Source organism: Apium graveolens, chromosome 6 (assembly GCF_009905375.1).
Source record: "Apium graveolens cultivar Ventura chromosome 6, ASM990537v1, whole genome shotgun sequence".
Taxonomy (NCBI): Eukaryota; Viridiplantae; Streptophyta; class Magnoliopsida; order Apiales; family Apiaceae; genus Apium; species Apium graveolens.
Genome location: NC_133652.1, coordinates 148,958,251 through 148,980,646, shown reverse-complemented (window position 1 = coordinate 148,980,646; position 22,396 = coordinate 148,958,251).

Below are 22,396 nucleotides of genomic sequence, written 5' to 3'. Positions count from 1 at the left end.
CTCGAAAAAACATAAAATAAAAAAACAAACTTGATTAAAATCAAAACATAAAATTTGAAATTAAATTCGAAAAAACGTACTTTTCACACACTAATCTAGTAGTCCAGACTTCCTTCAAGGCTCTTTAGCACCAATCGACCTCGATTTATGAATTAATCGAGTTTATTAATTCATATAAATTTTAGGGGTTTTAGGTTAAAGAAAGTGAGTGAGAAGAGAGACAGTGAGAGATGAGAGAGAAGAGAGAAGAGAGACAAGACAGTGAGAGAGAAGATAGAAGAGAGAATGAGAGAATGAGAGAGAGAGAAGAGAGAATGAGAAAGCTGAGAGAGAGAGAGAAGGGGGAAACTGTTTTGGTTAATGGGGGAAACTGAAAATAAAAAATTTGGTTAAGGGGGAATTTTTTGGTGTATTTACGGGGGAAAGAAAGAAGCGGGCATTTTTTATTTTTTTTAAAAACGATTATAGACATCGGTTGGTTTAGATACTGATGTCTTACAACACCTTCAACATCAGTTTTAAAGCAACCGATGTTAAAGGGGTGATGTCGTAGGCACTATTTCTAGTAGTGCAAGCTGACCTAGCCGAGGCAAGAGCCTGGCTAAAGGAAACAGAGGAATGATTTTATATTCTAAATGATTGATGAAGCGCAAAAGATTGTTTTTGTCACTTACCTTCCTAAGAGAGAGGCCACCCGCTGGTGAAAGGCCAAGAAAGACAGGAAGCCAGAGGTTATAATAAACCGATTAAAGTTCAGTCAATTGTTTTCGGAAAAGTACTTCCCAAGGTTATAGAGATAGTGTAAAAGCTTTAAAGCCAGAACAAAGGTGGACAGGTATGATGAATTATGAATCTAAGTTGTAAAAGTTGGCAAGATTCGTCCTAATGACACGAATCCCAGAATGACGTGCTGTTTGAAGTCAATGATTAATGGGTTCATGAAATGATTGTAATAATAATAAAAAAACTGAAGTGGAAAGGAATATAAATGTAATAGAGTTTGAGGAATGATAAGGGAGTTGGGTATGAGGAAACCCTAAAGACTCATAGTAATAGAAATGGAAAAGTGTGTGATCATTAGGATGGGGGTGATTCACCATGAGTTAAAGTTGATGGTTGAAGGCATAAATGATATGTATATATATATATATTTTATCCCCTATAAGTTGGGAGTATTCGAAGACACTTCGAGATAGATCGATGGGCTAATAAGAAAACACGGATGGACCGAGGAGACAGGAAAACAAGAAATTAGGAAATTGGATGAATGAAGTGACCTTCAAGAATATGAGGTGTATGTAACACCAGTGACTGGATAGCCAAAAGGAGACACTAGGTACAAAAGATATCCCAATATTGAGATGACTATTAAGAAAAATAACAGAGGTAAATGAGTAATTAGAACTAAAAAAGTTCACTTTGAACACAACCAATATCTTCCAGAACATCCATGTTATCATTACCCAATTAAGAAAGAAAGGCGAATAACCATTGTTATCTTCTGGAGGCCATATGGATTGACCTCAGTTTGAAGAATGATGTTATTGTGAAATTAGGTATAGACTATCGAGGTGGGAATGATTGAATAAGATACCCTTATCAGGGATATATGACTTGATTTATCCATGGAAGGATGCAAGTACCTTTTTAAAGGTGGAATTAAGGATAGAACCTCGATAACTTGAGATGAATCCTAGAGAAATGCATAAAGGTTGGCATTTCACCCTTAATAGGGACAATATGAGTTTCGAAAGTATGAATTAGAAAAAATTAGGGTAACAACAACCTTTAAGGATCAGTGGAGGAATTTTTAGAAGTATATAGACAATGGTTCTAGTATTAGTAAATGGTATTTTGATATGCCCTGTATCTAGGGAATACAGGAGTAACGATTCAAGGATAACCTTAGAGGTCTTATAAGGAGAAAGGTAATATTCAAAGTTCTGATGAATAGAAATTTTGATAAAGGAAATATTACGTAATTATAATAATGCCAGGTGGGCACGTGTTGAACCATAAGAAAGTATAGATTGACCCAATAAAGGTTGAGATTAGTGAAAACAAGAAGGACCCAAGATAAGAGACGTCCTAAGTATGATCGAGAGTTAGTCGTGATAATGTTAACCTCTAAAGACCGAGGCAATAACTTATGGAAAAATGGTGATATTTTTTTTCTCACCAAAGCTTAAGGAAGAGCATTTTCACACAAGCAGTGATGGCAAATGAGGCAGAAAATTTAGTTGGAGATCGTTCAAAAGATATTGATTATAAGGAACTATTACTATCAGGAAAGGCCAATGAGGTGGCCGACACTCTAACTGTAAAAGAGAAATTATAGGCGCTCGTGCCAGAGGAATACAGTAATGATGGTTAAAGCTGTGAATATGGTATTATGGTGTGAAAGACTGATATTCCTTCTGATGATTGTACGATACTCAACCGTAATAGTAGTCTGGTAAAGATTTAATTCATGTCATCGCTGTGAGCGGGCTACCTATCTTAGAAGGTACTATCTTGAGATAAGCGAGGACCATGTTATAAAAGGACTAAATAAACCTTTGAGCTTCACGTCTCCTAATAAAGACATATGGTTAATAATGGTATTAGCCTGCTATCGTTGCTTTCATTGAAACTCTTCTGCAATTTTATCTGCTTCATGTCATGTATGTATGTCAGGATCAGGAGTGTTCTTCATGAATCATGAACGGTGATTATGTTACCTCCTTAGAAGAATTTGATACGACAAGTATAGACTCCGTATGGTTAGCTATTAAGATTCCAAGGAAAACTAATGACTATTGTAGGTCCACAGTGGATTATAGTAATGCAGCAATGATTCCGGGAATAATGAGATGATAACAACCGGGAGAGTTGTATTATAATGAATGTTGAGATTGAGTACCACTAATCAGGTCATGGTGATGTATAAGTTATCATTGATAGACTAACTAGTGGATTATCTATCTATTTAAAATTTATTCTTTCTTATCGATAGAGAGTCATATTACTATACAAGGAAGGTTGTGGGGAAAGCGTAGAATTCTCGTAACGATGATGTCTAGAATGAAATCCCAGATTCGATTTTTGTTGTCGAAGGAGTTTCAACGGTGATTGTTTATAAGCTCGAGCAAGAACATGGGTTTATAGAATGATAGACGGAATAGCAAAAATATTCAGGCACATGAATTGCGATGCAATAATACTGGATATTGATATAGATACTTATATTTCATTCTCCTTTAATAAACCTTTATAGTTCAGAGGTAGATTCCAAGCCAAATATTTTGTGGCAGTATATTTTTTTATATAATGCTCTTAAATTCGTTCTTTTCTCTCCTTTTCATTTTTTATAAGTTGAGAAGAACAACCCTTCCAGCAGGGGAGGTATTGCCGAATGACTATCTATCTGTGTGATAGAAGCCTAGCAGGATACCATCTATTGTTTAATTGCTTGTCAAGTACTAAAGGGTGGCCACCTTCTATACTAACTGTGCGATGTAACAAGTGTTCATAATCATAGTGATCTCTCAATAAATTCTTTAACTTCTATATGATTGATCAAACTTTGGAAAATGGAAGCAGCTAGAGATGAAGTGGTATCAATATAGTGGTATTCCGAATCTAACACGTTCGTGATACTAAGTTTGACGCGATTTCTTAAAAGGTTATAGAACGCTATCGAGCAAAAGTGTAACCAGTATAATATTAGGTACGGAAGATAGTAACGTTTACGAACTAGAAAAGAGTGGGTATTGATAAGAAAAAGCTATAACGCTAGAAACTATGATGAGAGTCTGTGCAATAGACTTGAAAGAATTTGGAGTGATCACTTAACGCGGATTGAGTTTTCTTACGATAATAGATCGTATGTCAGTATCGAGATGTCGCCTTATGAGATCCTTGAGGGAAGAAAATGTCGATCTCCCTTATGATAGGATGGAGTTGGAGAGCGCAAGATGCTCGGACCAGTAGTGGTCCAAAGGACCAAGGATATAATAGATCTAATCAGAGGACGGCTGGGAGTAGCCCAAGATGGACATAAGAAATATGCTGATTTGACAACGAAAGGACAAAGAGTATGAAGTAGGGGACCTATTATTGTTAAAGGTATCCCCTTGAAAAGCCTTGGAAGGGAATGGTGAGGTTCGCAAAGAAAGTAAAGCTAAGTCCACGATTTGTTGGACCCTTGGATATATTAAGATGTATTGGGAAGTTATCAAATGAACGAGCCCTACCCCCGAACCTGCAACAAGTTCACAATGAGTTCCAAGTATCAATGTTAAGGAAGTATGATCTAGAGGCGAGACACATAGGGGAATATGAACACGTAAACCTGCGACCAGACTTAACCTATATGGAGCAACCAGTGAGGGTTATGAATAAAAAAGGGACAAGTGTTTAGGAACATGGTTATCAAACTAGTTAGAGTTTGGTGGTAGAACCACAATGCGGGAAAATTGACTTGAGAATTAGAAAGTGCAATGCTAAGAAAGTATCCCCAACTGTTTTCTATCTGATTCCGGGACGGAATCCTTTTAAGGAGGGGAGACTGTAATAACCCCAATTCTTGGAAATTTTTGAAACCCTGATCAATAGTAACTTTTGCTGACTATGCTAATTAAGAAAAATTATCAGACCACGCTATATAGGAGTACTGTTATGGAAATTCTAAGATCGTATTAGTATTCTATAATGTAAATGAGTGTATGTAAAGGTCGTTAGAATTCGAATCCGGACACTTTGATTTTTCCTGAAAATCCACCAGATACTGAAAGAATTGAGTATTAGGTAACATGATAAAAAGGATTATAAGAGAGGATCATATAAGAAATATAAAATATTGAGAAAGGTTAGGGAAACCCAAGTAATAAGATCCCGGATATGATATCTTAAATGACGAACGCGAACGAAAGTTAAGCGAACCGTATGACAGATAAGCGGTCATTAGCCAAGTAATTAAGGGTTAATCAAAGAGGTTAGTGGATGATGATGTCATCACATCACAAGGAGAAGCCATGTGTTAAAAGATGATACAAGCATGACAAGGAGTTTTGGTTTGTTGATTGATTTATAGCTAAGTAAAACTTACCATGGTAAAAAGCTAATAATTTGCCAAGTCAAAAGGAAAGCAACCAAGCATTTCATTTCATACTTCCCAAAACTAACCAAGCAAACTCTCTCTTCTTCCCCCATTTTTTGCTTCGACTTCTTCTTGAAAAAGCAAGGAGAAATTTTCAAAACTCAAGCTACACACCTTCAAAAATTAAGAGGTTTGTTTCCTTAGCTTCCATAATTCATGATTTAGTTATGTAATGAGTTTGAAGCCAAGATTACAAGGTTTACTAATCTAATCAATTCATCAAAGTTCTTGATGAATAGTGTTTTCAAGAAACTAACTTTGTGTTTTCTTATGTTTTCTTCTAGATCCAAGCTTAGTAGAGATAGTTAGTGGTTATTCAAGGCTCCCTAAGTGATTCTCCACTCTCCAAGGAAGGTATAACTTCTCAAACCCTTAGTATTAAGTTTTGTTTGTTTTGATTTCCTAATGTTTAGATGATGGGTTAGTGTAATGGGTGTGTAATCATGTTTAGAGCTTTGTTTAGTAAGTGGTTTTGTTGATTTTGGAGTTAGGAGTGATACTTGTTGGATTTGAAGTTCTTGGTCACATTTTGACTTGGTTTAGATGAATAAGTTGAGATCTTGAGTTATGGTTGAATGATCTTGTATCGTGGTTGAATGATGGTGGAATAGTGTTGATTGGTGGTGGTTGATAATGAATTGATTTGGTAAAATTTGGGAATCGCTAAGTTATAGCCATCGTAATGCCCAATTTTCCTTAGACTGTTTTGTGCATGAATTTTGCACCCGAACACTCACTGCCATGAACTGACCATTACCATGCTTAGAAAGTTTATGATTAAAGCTTCATTTTGATATGTCGTTCTCTTAGATCCGATTTACGGTTTAGGAGATACGACCATTTTAAGTAATGGCATTTCGCGAGCGAACCCCGAAACCTCGAGTAACTTTGAGACCATAATTGAGACCCGTAAATGATTAATCAAAACACGAAACAATTATTTAAGGTGGATTAGGCAGTTGGTAAAGTACTGGTGAAAGAGTCCCCTTAAAATTCATAACGGTTAATTTATTAAAATTGGTGGAGCCGAGGATACGCAAGCGATTAACGCAAATCGTTAAGCGTATAAGCGACCGTAAGCGACCGTTGGGGTATAAGTGAGTTTTGACTAGTTTCTTAAGCGACCGTGGTTTAATTTCGGCTTATGTTGTTGTTCATAGGTTACCGGACCCACTCTAAGCTTAAGTCTACCCCGGAACGCTCAGGCAAGTTTTCTACCCGTTATACTGTTGTTGTGATGTAAATATATTGATGTATTATCTTGAGATAAGTGCATGACTGTTATTAGCAAATCTTGCGATATATTGGAGCATGTTGATGTAGGATTTTATACATCACAGAAGCATGGTAAAACATTTTCTTGATATAAAATCCATATAAACGCATACAAATCGTGAATAAATCGAGGGATCGATTACTAACCTTTTATAGTGTTCCAAGAACGATGAACGGAGATCCTTAGCAGCTGCTCCTCAATTGTGAAGCACTCCACCGGTATCCACCAAGAGATCAAAATAATGGAGGGAGGAAGAGGTTGAGAGAACTAGTTGCCTCCCTTTCTTTTCTACTTTAGATTTAGGGTTTTTTTTTGGTTGAGGCAAATATGGTTTATAATAGTATATTTATAGGCAAAATTTTCAGCTGAAAATTTTCCCATAAAATATTATTATTATTAACCCTTTAATTGATTATTCTTATTAACCAATTAACTAATAATTAAAACACCTTTTAATAATTAATCCCTTTTCTAAACACTTTAGAAAAATAATTCTCTCACTTGATTTAATTTCCAAAATTAAATTCTTAATTAATAATATTAAGAACTTTTCTTATTTAATTTATAATTAATTAAATCTCATTTAATCAAATATTAAATTTTCTACTTAATTATTTATTTCGCAAATAAATAATCACCAGCCATTATTAATTAATTCCTCCACCATTAAATCATTCTCTTTTATGGTGTGACCCTGTAGGTTCAATATTAAGCCGATAGTAGAAATAAATAATAATAAAACTATTTTATCATTATTTATATAAATTCTCTAATTTATTAAATATGAATAATTAATAAATTAATCATGTTTATTCTATATCGTGAGGGATACTTCTCAGCATATCGCGACTATCCGGATAATACGAATTCACTGCTTAGAATACCAAGAACCTATTCAGTGAATAGTTACCGTACAATTAATTCCTTCTACCCTGCAATGTCATGATTAAATACAAGGCATGGAACTCGTGTCAAGCCTATCTTATTTAATCATATGCTTTCCCATTTACTATGCTTAGTTCTAATTAATGTGAATTAGAAACTCCTTTCTAATTTCATTCACTCTGGCCAGAGATTCCTGAACTAGCATAAGTGGATCAACATTAAACATTCTCTTCCTTTCACTGGAAGGGGTAGATCCTTTATTGATCATACACTATCTTCGTGTACAAATTCCTACACCCAGTAGAACCCTTATTATTGTCCCTGGAGAGTAAGAACTAAACCAAAGTATAGTTCAGTGTACACAAGATGATTATGATGACCTCAAGTCTAAGGATACTTGTACAACTATCACTGTGTGAACATCTGCTGACACGTGAGTGAACTCCATCAGTTGTTCAGCTGTGTGAGTCATGTTCAGTGAACTTATTCTATAATAAGCACCTACATACTAGCTATAGTGTCACCACACAAATGTCTATGAGAACAGACATCCTTCATAACGAAGCAAGCATAGTATGTACCGATCTTTGCGGATTACTAATTACCAGTTAGTAATCCTATGACCAGGAAATATTTAAGTTCAGAGTTATAATCTTTTAGGTCTCATTATTATGATCTCATCATAATCCATAAAAAGCTTTACTCTAAACTATGGTATATCTTATTTAAACACTTAAATAGATAAAGCCCGCAATAAAACCAAAACAAGTCTTTTATTAATATCAATGAAATCAAAACAAATTACATAAAAGTTATTCCTAAATCATCATACATGATTGGACTTAGGATACATCTCTTTCAATCTCCCACTTGTACTAAAGCCAATCACTCTGGTATCTAATACCCATCTTGTCTTTATGACGATCAAAGTGACTTTGAGAAATTGGCTTTGTTAAAGGGTCTGCTATGTTGTTATGTGTGTCAACTCTCTTGACATTGACATCTCCTCTTTCAACAATCTTTCTATTCAGATGAAAGCGCCGCAAAACATTTCCTATAAGTATGTCATCCAGATATAATACAAGAGATGTTACCGCGCTCCCACTAACCATCTTGTAGACACATGGTTCATCTATATTTTTGATAAAACCAAACTCTTTGATTGTCTCATCAAAACGGATGTTCCATCTACGAGAAGCTTGCTTTAAACCATATATGGTTCGTAGCAGCTTACACACTAGGTGTTCATTTCCCTTGGAAAGAAAACCCTCTGGCTGTGTCATAACTTCCTCTTCAAGTTTCCCATTGAGGAAGGGCGTTTTCACATCCATTTTCCAGATCTCATTGTCGTAGTAAGCAGTAATCGCAAGCAAAATCCAAATTGATTTTAACAGGGCTACAGGCGAGAAAGTTCCATCAAAGTCAATCCCTTGCTTTGTCTGAATCCTTTTACCATGAGCCTGGCCTTATAGGTCTCCACCTGGCCATCTGCTCCAATCTTTCTTTTGTATACCCATTTACACTCAATAGGCTTCACACCCTCAGGTGCTTCAACCAAAGTCCATACTTGGTTGGTATATATAGTTTCCATTTCGGATTTCATGGCACTTTTCCATTTCTCTGAGTCAACATTACTCATAGCCTCATTATAGGTCATAGGGTCGTTATCATCAATGATTGACAACTCATTGTCATTCTCAATGACAAGGCCATAATACCTCTCAGGTTGGCGAGACACTCTCCCTGTCCTACGAATGGGCTATTACATAGAAGGTTGTTCAGTCTGAATAGGTGTTTCCACTTGAACCGTAGTAGTTTGTGCTTCTTGAACTTCATCAAGTTCAATCTTGCTCCCACTGTTTCCTTCAAGGATAAACTGCTTTTCCAAGAAGGTAGCATATCTGGAGACAAACACCCTATGATCGGTGTAAAAGTAATACCCTAAAGTCTCTTTAGGATATCCCACAAAATTACATTTTACGGATCGAGATTCCAGCTTATCTGGGTCAACTTTCTTGACATAAGCTGCACATCCCCAAATCTTAACGTGTTTAAGACTCGGTTTCCTTTCTTTCCATATCTCATATGGAGTTTAAGGAACAGATTTGGAAGGCACCTTATTCAGTAAATATGCTGAGGTTTCCAATGCATAACCCCACAGGAATACTGGAAGATTCGCATAGCTCATCATGGACCGAACCATGTCTGACAAAGTTCGATTTCTCCTTTCAGATACCCCATTGAAATGTGGAGTATATGGAGGAGTCCACTGGGAGACTATACCATTTTCTTTGAGATAAGGTAGAAACTCTTCATTCAAGTATTCACCACCTCGATCTGATCAAAGAGTTATAATACTATATTTTTATTTGTTTCTCCACTTCATACTTATATTCTTTGAACTTTTCAAAGGCTTCAGACTTGTGTTTCATCAAATACACATATCCGAATCTAGATCGATCATCTATGAAAGTAATGAAGTATGAAAATCCACCCATGGCTTGCGTAGACATTGGTCCATATAAATCTGTGTGTACCAATCCTAGCAAATCTGCAGCCCTCTCTCCATGTCCACTAAATGGAGATTTGGTCATTTTACCCAATGAACAAGATTCGCATGTAGGATATGATTCAAAATCAAAGGGGTCAAGTAACCCTTCCTTATGCAATGTCCGCAGTCTATTTTCACATATATGACCAAGTCTGCAGTGCCACAAGAAAGTGAGATTTTCATCATCCCTTTTTCTTTTATTAGTATGTTCAATTTGTAGTAAATTATGCTCTACGTCACATATATACAGACCATTGTTTAAAATACCACTTTTATAAAGAACGTTATCTCTAAGAATTGAACATTTATTATTCTGAATAACAAACGAAAATCCAGCCAAGTCTAACATGGGAATAGAAATAATATTCCTCACAATCGAGGGAAAAAAATAACAAATATTTAAAACAATAGTCTTGCCCGTAGGCATATGTAAATGAAATGATCCTACAGCTTCAGCAGCAACTCTTGCTCCATTTCCCATCTGTAGAATCACCTCCTCTTCTTCAAGAGTCCTACTTCTCCTTAGTCCCTGCAACGAATTGCAAATATGAGAACCACAGGCGGTATCTAATACCCAAGTAGAAATTTGATTTAATGACATATTCAATTAAATCATCTCACTACCCTTCTTCTTCTTGAATTCTGCAAGGTAAACCTTGCAGTTCCTCTTCCAGTGCCCCACTTTGTTACAGTTTAAGCAAACAGCTTTGCTCTTGGGGTCTTCAGCTTTTGGTGGAATCGGCTTTTTCTCACCTACTTTCTTCTTCTTGGAAGGGTTCTTCTTCCTTTTCTTAGGATTGGAACCTTCACCAATTAGAAGAACAGAACTCTTCTTAGAGGGAAAATTCGATTCCGCGGTCTTCAACATGTTGTGGAGTTCAGGAAGGCTGACATCCAGCTTATTCATGTGAAAGTTCACAACAAACTACGAGAACGAACCCGGAAGTGATTGCAAGACCAAGTCTTGGCTCAGCTCCCCATCCATGGCAAAACCAAGTTGTCCAAGACATTCAATCAAATTGATCATCTTAAGTACATGGTCATTCACAGATGATCCCTCAGATATCCTACAACCGAACAACTCCTTCGATATCTCATATCGAGCTGTCCTCCCTGCCACATCATACAACTCTTGCAGATGCATAAGGATAGTGTGAGCATCCATATGCTCATGCTGCTTCTGTAGCTCAATATTCATGGAAGCTAGCATGATGTATTGAGCAACATTTGCATCATCTGTCCACTTACAATACACAACATGTTCATCATTATGTGCATCGCTAGCAGGTTCAGTAGGCTTAGGTAAGTCAAGCACATATTCCAACTTCTCAACCCTGAGAACAATTCTCAAGTTTCGAAGCCAGTCAACAAAATTAGGACCAGCCAACTTGTGAGCATCTAGTATACTCCGGAGTGATAGTACAGAAGACATAACGTATATAGTAAATCTGTAAATGATGAACACATAACAACACTTAGCAAATATTCAATTTCATTTCAAAACACTATATGAATCGGGTCTTTATTCATAAGTGGCTCCCACTAGTTTATCTAAATTATATAACCCCTTTAAGTGAAAAATTAAGCATTCATAATGCTAGTGGGAATATGGATCCTACATTCCATCATACAACCTCGGATGTAGCATGAAACGTCATGTGATGTTCAATAAACAGACAACTATTGTCAATTACATCTTATGTTATTCACTAATAAAACTTTAGCCTCTTGAATAGTTGAGTCACGGCTGTAGCACGACAGACTCAATATTCTAAGTCAAGTCTAACCCAACATTTTGTACAATTTAATCAGTCTCCAACGGCCCACGGCTGCAGCACGTAATGACCTTTAGATTCTAATTCAATGTACACATCTCTATGTAATAGACAAGTATTTCTTATTTCGAAATCAAAGCCTTCGGCTGTAGCACGAAACGACAATGATTTAAAAATAAGAACTACTTTCTACCATGTCGGAAGGCTTTGACCGACACAGGCCCGTTGTGTCATTGGCCAATTACTACTTGATATTATTTAATTTTAGAGGGATTATATTATGTTACAATCATAATCATATTATAAAGATATTCTTCCTTTTAAATTAAATATTTCAAATCAATAATCGATAATCAGATGATTCCCAGATCGGGGGGAGCATTGTCAAGAGGCGTCACTTAATACCCCTTTCTTACAGATATAAATCTGCTTTTGACAGAATCATCCTTTCTCTCAATATTGAAAATTCATATTTAAATATGTGTTTCATAAACACAAGAATCTCATGATTGTATTCATAATATTATTGTTAAGGCAAGAAATGATTCTTATTCTAGATTTTCTAGAGCACGCCTTATATTGATTTAAGTTCACCTAAATCTATCATCGCATGGTAAACATAGGCATATATCTCATATATATAAAAATAAATAAACAAGTAAGCATGCAAGCAATATCATGTCACACATTGATATTATGATGTATGAATTTATTATAGCATTTAAAAGCAATTAAACAATTAAAACATGCTTTAAAACACTTTCGGGAATATAAAAAGTTCAAAAATTTTATATAAAAAAAATTTGACTCCATTAGATCCGTCTCAGAAAAACGAATCCAACGATATATTGCACACCCAAAACGGAGTTACGAAACTCCCAGAAATCAAATTAAAAAAACAGATGGGCTGTAACGCATTACAGGAACGCGTTACAAGCCCTGTAATGCATTCCGGTAATGCGTTACAATCCTTTTAAGCCATTAAAAGGTGTAACGCATTCCGTGAATGCGCCACAGGGTGTAACGCATTCCCGGAATGCGCGACACCCCCTCCATGCGTGCGCTGCACGAGCCTGCAGCAGCCGACTCCTTTCTCTCTTTTTTTTTATTAATCAACAGCCGCCGCATCGAACACCGTACCACCATCAACATCAGTACAGACTTTTGATTTCCAGCAGCATACAACATATATATATATATACATAACAGATTACATATATATATACATATTTAATTACGAATTTTAATTAAAACAACTTTAAAAATTCATAATAATTAATCCACACATCAGAAAATTATGAAAAAAATACCCAGACGATCTACAACACTTGTAGAACCCATATCTACAGTCAAAACAATTTTGAGAAACAATTTCTAATCAATCATAATTAATCCATGATATAACTTACAAAAATCATAATAAATTCATACAAGATCATAAAATTCTGAAATTTTTATCACAGATCTATATGAATACAACCTATGCACTGATACCATTGTAGGATTTTATACATCACAGAAGCATGGTAAAACATTTTCTTGATATAAAATCCATATAAACGCATACAAATCGTGAATAAATCGAGGGATCGATTACTAAACTTTAATAGCGATCCAAGAATGATGAACGGAGATCCTTAACAGCTGCTCCTTGTTAGGTCACACACACTGTAGAAGGGGGTTGAATACAGTGTATAGCACAATCAAATCAAATTCAAATAACACAAGTAACAGAAAAATAGACTTTATTCAATGCAATAAACTCTGTTACAATATGGAACTGTCCTCTCTCAGTGATGAACAAATATTACGAGAGCTGCTAGGGTTACAATGAATAATATTCTTGATAATGATAACACTTATAGTGTAAACCCTATGTCTGTGTTTATATATCACACGGTTACAAGATAATCGCTAATTGATATGGAATATAATTATGCTTCCTAAAATATATCAATCAGTTATCTTTTCTTCCAAGTATTCCATTCTTCATAGAATTCCTTCTTCATGCATATATCTTCTTACGTTTATCTTGATCTTCTTTCCTTTCAATCAGCCGCCTTCCTTATCTGAAAGTTTCCTTTAAGTCCTGATATTATCTCCTGATAAATATCTCCTGAATCTTAAGTACTGATAACTTAAGTTCCGACTTTAGTATAAGTGCTGATTTCAGTTAAGTACTGATTTGTCCTGTTTAAGTAAGATCTGAAAACTAAACATAAATCATATTAGACATGACATTATCAAATATATAAAACAATCTCCCCCAACTTCTAAATTAGCATAATATACAAGTTTAATAGATATTTGATGATGTCAAAAATATTAAGTACAAATGCATGAGAAATTGACTAGATAACTACAACTTACAGTCCTTAAAGCTTTACCAACTTTAACTTCTGATAACAACTTCAGTCTGTATACATATCAGAATTTGAGCAGTTGTAGATCTTGACTTGGCTTCACTTTCTGATCTCTTTGATGTCAGGAGTTGTTCTGAGATAGTTCTTTAACAAACATCTCTCAGCATATCTGAGTTCATCAATCATCCTCCTCTTAGCATCTTTGAGTTCTGCAGTATCTTCACCAGTTTGGAAGATATCATATATGAGATCATTAATTTTTGCTTTTCTCAACTCCTGATCCAGTCTTATGACAAAAGCTTTGTCAGACTCTAGATTGAATTTAAGTCCCTTAATACCAAGATATGTTCTGATCCGTGCAGTATTAGGCTTCATATCAACAATATCACCATTGTGATCTCTGTACTTTGGATAGTATGTGCTGTCAGACTTTACAGAATAAAGCCTTTTCTGTCTTTGAATTTGAGTCTTCAAATAGTTTGCAACACTTTCTGTTATTCTGTCATTCACTTGAAGTAAGAATAAAACATGTTCTAGTTCTTCAAAATACTTCAGTGGTATAGCATTTTCCCTTATATGGTAAACCCTACCATCTGTCATGAAATATAACAAGATGTGTTCTTTCAAGAAGGTATGGTAGACCATCTATACAGATTTAAGTTGATTCAATCTTTCAGGAGTTGCTCCAACACCTGGTTCACTTAAGGAAGTTGGATCATTGGTCGTGTTCTGCACTCTTCTTTCATCAGCACTACCCAATCCAGATTTATCTCTTGCTTCCTTTCCAGTAACCACTCTTGCTTCAAAACCACTTGTTGCAGTCTTCAAAGGTTGAGTCTATTTGGCTTTAGTGAAACCTGGTAGGAGTAACCTTGAGGATTTAACATGAGCAATGTCAGAGGTTTCCTTTGACTTATCTTCTGATATCAAGTCAACTTGAGATATGTCAGAGGTTGCTTGCTTCATGGTTATATCAGAACTAACTATATCTTGACTCTAAACAACTTGAGCCATGTCAGAGGTTGTCTTAGAAATCTTCCTTAAAGTCAGAGTAAGATCAGCATCTTCAACATAAATTTCTTCATCCATAGGAGGCACATAAACCTTTATAGGTTCACCAACTTTTTCTTTGTCCTTGGACCTTGGATCTATCTGTGATTGTGATTTGGCCTTGGTTGCCACAGGATTTGTCCTTTCTTTTATCACAATACCTTTAGCCGTAGGAAGTTTCTTTTTACCAACAGAAGCTTCAGATTTGCAGTTGACTTTTTCTGACTTAAGTCTAGCTTCTTCTTCCATTAGACTTTCAAAGTCCATTCCTGGATTTTCTTTCAGAAATAACTGTCTTGAAATTTCTTCATCAAGATCCAAAAGTTTATCAGAACTTATCATTTTGCCAGTATCAGAAATTATTCTTCTCCCAGTATCAGAACTTGTTCTATGACTTGTAGTTCCAGCTCTTCTTGATGAGAGATCTCTACCTTGACCATGACCTCCACCCATTCCAGAGTTTACCGGGTCATTACCATCATTCTTTTTCTTCAGCGTCTTATCAGGTTTGCATTTTGACTTAATTACTTTCTCCCCCTTTTTGGAATTAGCAGGTAAAAGAAGAGAGACAAGCAATTCCACTGAGGATTGGATCTCATTGAGTTGAGATTGCTGAGAAGCTTGATTTTGCAAAATTTCATCAATCTGAGATTGTTGCTTCTCTTGGGTTTTCTCAATGTAGGCACCTCTGTTAAAGGTAGGTTTGAAAAAGCTTTTCTTTTCAAGTTTCATAGTTGTTTCTTGCTTGAGTAAAGCTTCTTGAATTTTATGCACCTCGGCATGAGTTGTTGAGTGTTGACCTTGAAGATGTCTAGTACTCAAAGCAGTAACTCTCAGCTATATTTTGAAATCATCATTAACTAACATCTCATCAGCTTTTGCCAAGTGATCAGCAAGAATCTTTTCGGAAGGAATAAAACTGACCGAGTTCCATTCCTTAGTCCACTCCTGTCCTCTAGGAGTTTCACTCCAAGGTACTGGTGCATCTCCTCTAACAAACTTTTTAACTAGTTCATCTTTTGAAGGAGCTTGTAGAGGTGCATGTCCAGAAGGACCAGCTTCATCAGCATCTGCATTTGTAGCAGCATCATCAGTATCATCAGCATTTGCACCATCAGAACTTACAGAGTCAACATCCTCTGATAAAAGAACAGTATGAGAGGCTATGGAGGCTTCAACATCATCCTCTAAGTGCTGATATGTGTCCAAGTTCTGATCAACAGCCATATTCTGATGCTCACCTATAGTCTGATCTTCAATGTCTAGATGCAGAGAAGGTGTTGTAGATAATTCTGGAGTTTCATTAGCATCAGGAATTGGTGTTGTTGATGGATTGATTGTAGCTGGTGGAGCTTCTAAGTAGAGAACCTCTGGAACAATTAGGTTGTAAATATCAATCTCAGCACTTGTGCCTGGGTCTGAAACTGACTCAGCCCTGTACCTTTATGCTCTCTATTTCTTGTATCTCTTTGAAGGTGGAGTTTCCTTGGGAGTTTCATTAGAATACATCCTTATAAGCATTTTGAGAAGCTTAGAACCCCCAATTCCAATATCCTTCTGAGGGGAGACCTTCTCAGCTTCTTTGACAACAGGTTCTGACACAGGAACCTGTTCTTCACTGTCTGACTCATCTCTCTGAACAATCCTCCTTCTCTTCTGTTGTGTCTGAGGTACAGTCTTTGTCCTCTTGGGCTTTGAAGATGAAGGCCTCACAGTATGTGCTGATGATGAAGGTTGAGATATCTGTGAAGGTTTGAGATATGTTCTGATAGAGGGTTGAGTAGGTTGAGGTGTATATGTGGTATGTTCTAATGGTTGTTGTGGTGTCTGGGATGTGTTGGTGGGTTGAACATCAGGGTAAACAGATCTGTAGGTTTGAGGATCAGCATTTACCAGGATCTGTTTTACAGACTGAGGTATCTGTAAGGGTCTAACCACCTTTTTCTTAAGGTCAGCATTTACCAAGTCATTAAAAGCCCGTTTTGCAAGCTTAAAGGGTGGAATTAAGTCAGTAGTAGGTTGGGGTTCATCAGCACAACATAAGTTATATATAAGCTGACAGAATCTAGCAAAGTACACTACATTCCTATCTTCTGTCATCCTATCCCCTATAAAACCTAGCACAGCACTTGCAAAATCAAAATGAGTTTGGTGAATAATAGCATACCCGATGTGTTGACTCATTATTGGAATGGCATCAAAGTTGGAACACTTATTGGCGAATGCCTTAGTGATGCAGTCGAGGAAAAAGCTCCATTCCTTCCTGATATGTGCCCTTTTCAACTATCCAAGCTTGGCCAAACTCTTCTCATACCTCAAATTGGCCATGAGCTGCTGTAGAACAGGTTCCTCCACTGTGGAAAAAGTGCAGCCTTCTGGTAAGTGCAGAGCTTTACGAACTGCTCCAGGAGTTACCACATGCTCAACATCATTCACTTGAAAAATAATGCTTGGAGTCCCAGTCATACCACCATTATCAAAATGCCCAGTCCGCCAGAATGTCAGAACTTGTTGGCTTGAAATGACCTAAGGTTGGGTCAACGCATACCCAATCTCACTGTGTGCTAGAAGATCTTGCACAAAGTGCAAATCAGATGGAGCTTCAGCATGGTTCAAGATTGCAGCATAGTTGTTGGGTACAAACTTGGCTCCATCTATAATCAAATCCTTAGGTGCCATGAGAAAAATTGAGAAATTTGATTGCCTGTAAGGTGTTTGATAAAATGTTTGTATGAAAAAGCGTCAGGAGATGAGAGAGAATAGAAGTAAAGAGAGAGAGATAAAATGTGATAGTAAATAAAAGATTTTACAATCTTTTCTCTCTTTTACTTATACACGGTAGAAAAAGTAACCGTTGGGACACCTGTCAGACATGCAGCAGTAAAATATAATTAATGGGCATGGGAACTCAGTAATCATTACTTATCACATGCAGTTTTTCAAGGAAAAACAGTTCCACTTACCAAGTAATCCCATTAATTAAGGTAGTTCAGTTTTATTGTAAAATTTAAAACTGTTCCCACTTAATAAATTATTTTTACTGCGAGACCAATATTCTGTAAAAATATAACCAATGAGAGAATGACTATAAAGAAACCAAGTAAATAAATATTGCCACGTTAGAATCAGAACTTGATTTGTATCAGAGCTAAAACGGTCATCAGAATATGGGTAAATCAGGATTTAAAAATGCATCAGAATATCAAATGACTCAGAGACAAAATCTTGCATAAATATAAAATTTCATTAATATATTGGGCAAATACATTTCATGAAATTTAAATTACATCACAAAATTACAAGATTGTCCTAAGCTACAAATCCTAACATCAACAGCTTTTGTCCTAAGCTAAGAAACCAGACAAAGCTGACGGTGAAGAGAGACAGGGAGACGAAATTATTTCTTCTTCCTACTCTCAACAAAAAGTACAGCGAGACGAATGATTCGCTCCTGTTGTCGGAGATGACGGAGATGTAGATCTCTTCGGACTGTCAACAAATCACGTTTAATGATCTCTGGAAATTGAATCCAGAGATTGTGAGGGATGTTGTTGATATGTTATGGAGTTGGAATTCCATTCAGAAAAACATGTACATTCTCAGTGCCATAATTGTAAAACCAGCCAAACGCAGCCATTTGTGGTGATAAGAATAAGACGAGAGTGAGTTTATGAGAAAATGAGAGATGTGCTGGCTGGAATGAAGTGTTGGTTTATATAGCCAATGGAATGTCAGGAGATGCAAGGAAAATTTAATGATTATAGGTAGAAATAATTCTACCTCGTCTCCCTAGACTGATGAGAATAAAAACAGCCATTGGAAGTTTAAAACAGGATTTAATGCGCACATGAAACAAGTAAAAATTACTATGCATGGACGTGTACCACCAACCCTAATTATATTGACTGTTAATATCTCACCCAAACATATTCTGATTTTAAATAAGACATTTTCAGATTTTAACCACAGATAAGTCAAGTAAAGAATCAGAGTGTAATATCAGAACTTAGACTTATATCAGAACTTAACAGTCATCAAAACATGATTTCTTAACTCGAAAAATGAATGTCTATTTCTGCAATTCTTTACACAACTTCTGATTTCATTTCTTCAGAACTTAATCATCAAAACTTCCATCATAACTTGTCCTCAGAATTTATGCAATCTGACACATAAACCGTTCATCTAAAACATCATTTATCACCACAGTAATTTTCATCATTTATATGGAGTGTATGTGTGTGTAGTAAGTTAAATATCAGATAAAGATTAAAGTCTGATTCACTTCAGTACATCTTAGAAATAAGGCATAACTAAGAACTTTGCTCAAAATCTGTCATAATTCTGAAGCTTACTTTAGAATGAGTTCATGCATGAGTCCACCTCAACTGTTTTGTGCTCATTTTATGCATCTTTTGAAATTCCATTTTACAGTGGCTTCTCAGTGTAAGTGAGTCACGACTAGTTATTAGAATTTATGCTATTATCAAAGTATTTCTCTAGTAATCATAGAGTGTGAAAAATCACCAAGAAAAATATTTATTTTGCTTTTCTGATGCATATTACTTAATACCAGCAATGCACTTGGGTCTTCCCTTCCACAGTTTTTACTCTAGATCTCAAAGGAGTACCTGATTTTTTTTCTTTTTCTTTTCCTTTTCTTTTGATAAGTGAGGCTTATCAGCACTTAGTACATTCACCATATTTACTAACATCAGAACTTAACAGATGAGAAGCATTATTCTAGTTGTTGACTTAGTAATAAGATAGACAAAGTAAACTTAACTAAGCTCAATATCAGAATTTGCTTGTGTCAATAGATTTCCACATAAATAATTACTTCTAACATGGGATTTGTTAAAGACTACTAGGTCAGCATCTAGCATATTTATCCTCATTGGATTGAATAATCCCAGAAACTTTCATATCACTATCAGAGTTTAGAAATTCACATCAGACAACAATCAGTACTTAAGTGAGGTTTCCCTTGGATCTGCTTGGATCTGCTTGAAATCTTGCACAAAGACAGGTAGCATACATGATATCAGGTCTACTAGCAGTTAGATAGAGTAGAGAGCCAATCATACCTCTGTAATCAATAATATCTACTGATTTACCAGTATCCTTATCCAATTTTGTTGCAGTGGCCATGAGAGTGGATGCACTTAAACAATCTTGCATTCCAAATTTCTTCAGCAAATTTCTAGTGTACTTGGTTTGACAAATAAAAGTGCCTTCTTCATTCTGCTTGACTTGAAGGCCCATAAAATAGCTAAGTTCCCCCATCATACTCATTTGATATCTTGACTGCATCAGTTTGGCAAACTTCTTGCAAAGTCTGTCATTTGTAGAACCAAAGATGATATCATCAACATATATCTGAACCAAAAGTAAGTCCTTTTCATAGTTGAGGTAGACCAATGTTTTGTCTATAGTTCCTCTGTTAAATCCACTTTCCAGAAGAAACTGAGCTAAAGTCTCATACCATGCTCTTGGAGCTTGCTTAATGCCATAAAGTGCTTTATCAAGCCTGTAGACATGATTTGGATATTTGGGATCTATAAAGCCTGGAGGTTGTTCAACATATACTTCCTCTTCCAATTCTCCATTGAGAAAAGCACTTTTCACATCCATTTGAAAGACAGTAAACTTTTTGTGAGCAGCATAAGCCAAAAATATCCTTATGGCTTCCAATCTAGCAACTGGTGCAAATGTTTCATCATAATCAATTCCCTCATGTTGAGAATATCCTTTTGCAACCAACCTTGCTTTATTCCTTGTAATTATGCCATCACTATCAGTTTTGTTTCTGAACACCCACTTTGTACCAACAACAGATCTGTTCTTTGGTCTTGGCACTAGGGTCCAGACTTTATTTATTTGAAATTCATTTAACTCTTCCTGCATTGCTTGCACCCAATCAGCATCTTGAAGAGCTTCTTCCACTTTCTTTGGTTCAGTCTGAGAAAGAAAAGAATTATAGAGACATTCACTTGAAGTAGCTGTTCTAGTTCTGACATCTGCATCAGGATTTCCAATAATTAAGTCAGGTGTATGTGATTCAGTCCACTTCCTTGCAGATGGAAGGTTTTCTCTAGAACTGGATATTCCCCCATGATTCATGCCATCTTCATCAACATTTTCTGATGCTCCCCCTGAAACTATGCTCTCTGAGTTGGATCCTTCAAAATTTAAGTTTTCAGAACTATCAGAACTTGGCTTATCAGAACTTGATGAATCAGAACTTGAAGAGCCAGTTGTATGTTCTGATGCTTCTTGAGATATGGTGGTATCTTCAGTATGCTCCCCCTGCACATGTGCATCTTCCTTTGACGTAGTCACCACTGTTTCAATAACATCAGAGTTTAATCCATCAAAGTTTACAGTATCAGGATTTTCAGTATCAGAATTTAAGTCTTCATTGTCGAATCTCAGCTGATCATGATCATCAAAATCTTCAAGTCCAGTAATCTTCTTATCATCAAAGGAGACATTGATAGATTCCATGACAACCCTTGTTCTTAAATTATAGACTCTGAAGGCTTCTGTGGAAAGTGGATATCCAACAAAAATTCCTTCATCAGCTTTTAAATCAAATTTGGATAGCTATTCAGGGTGAGTCTTAAGAACAAAACACTTGCATCCAAATACATGAAAATACTTTAGATTTGGCTTCTTTTTCTTCACCATCTCATATGGTGTCTTTCCATGCTTGTTAATGAGTGTTGCATTCTGAGTAAAACAAGCAGTCTGCACAGCTTCAGCCCAAAAATAGGTTGGTAGCTTTGCTTTATCAAGCATAGTTCGTGCAGCTACAATAAGAGTTCTATTCTTTCTTTCAACAACTCTATTTTGCTGTGGAGTTCCAGGAGCAAAAAATTCCTGCTTGATTCCATGGTCTTTGCAGAACTCTTCCATTGTCAAATTCTTGAACTCAGTGCCATTATCACTTCTTATGATCTTTACAGAATCTTTGACCAATTTATCCAGTTGCTTGACATGATCAATCAAGATAGATGCAGTTTCACTTTTTGTGTGCTAGAAATACACCCATGTGTATCTGGTGAACTCATCCACTATTACCATAGCATATTTCTTCGTTGCAATAGACATGACATTCACTGGACCAAATAGATCAACATGTAGTAGGTGATAAGGCTCAAGAATTGATGATTCAGTCTTGCTCTTGAATGAAGATTTTCTTTGTTTAGCCTTCTGACATGAATCACAAAGGCCATCAGGAGCAAAATACTGATTTTGGCAGTCCTCTCACAAGATTTTTCTTGACCAGTTCATTTATATTGTTGAAATTTAAATGAGAGAGTTTCTTGTGCCAATTCCAGCTCTCTTCAATTG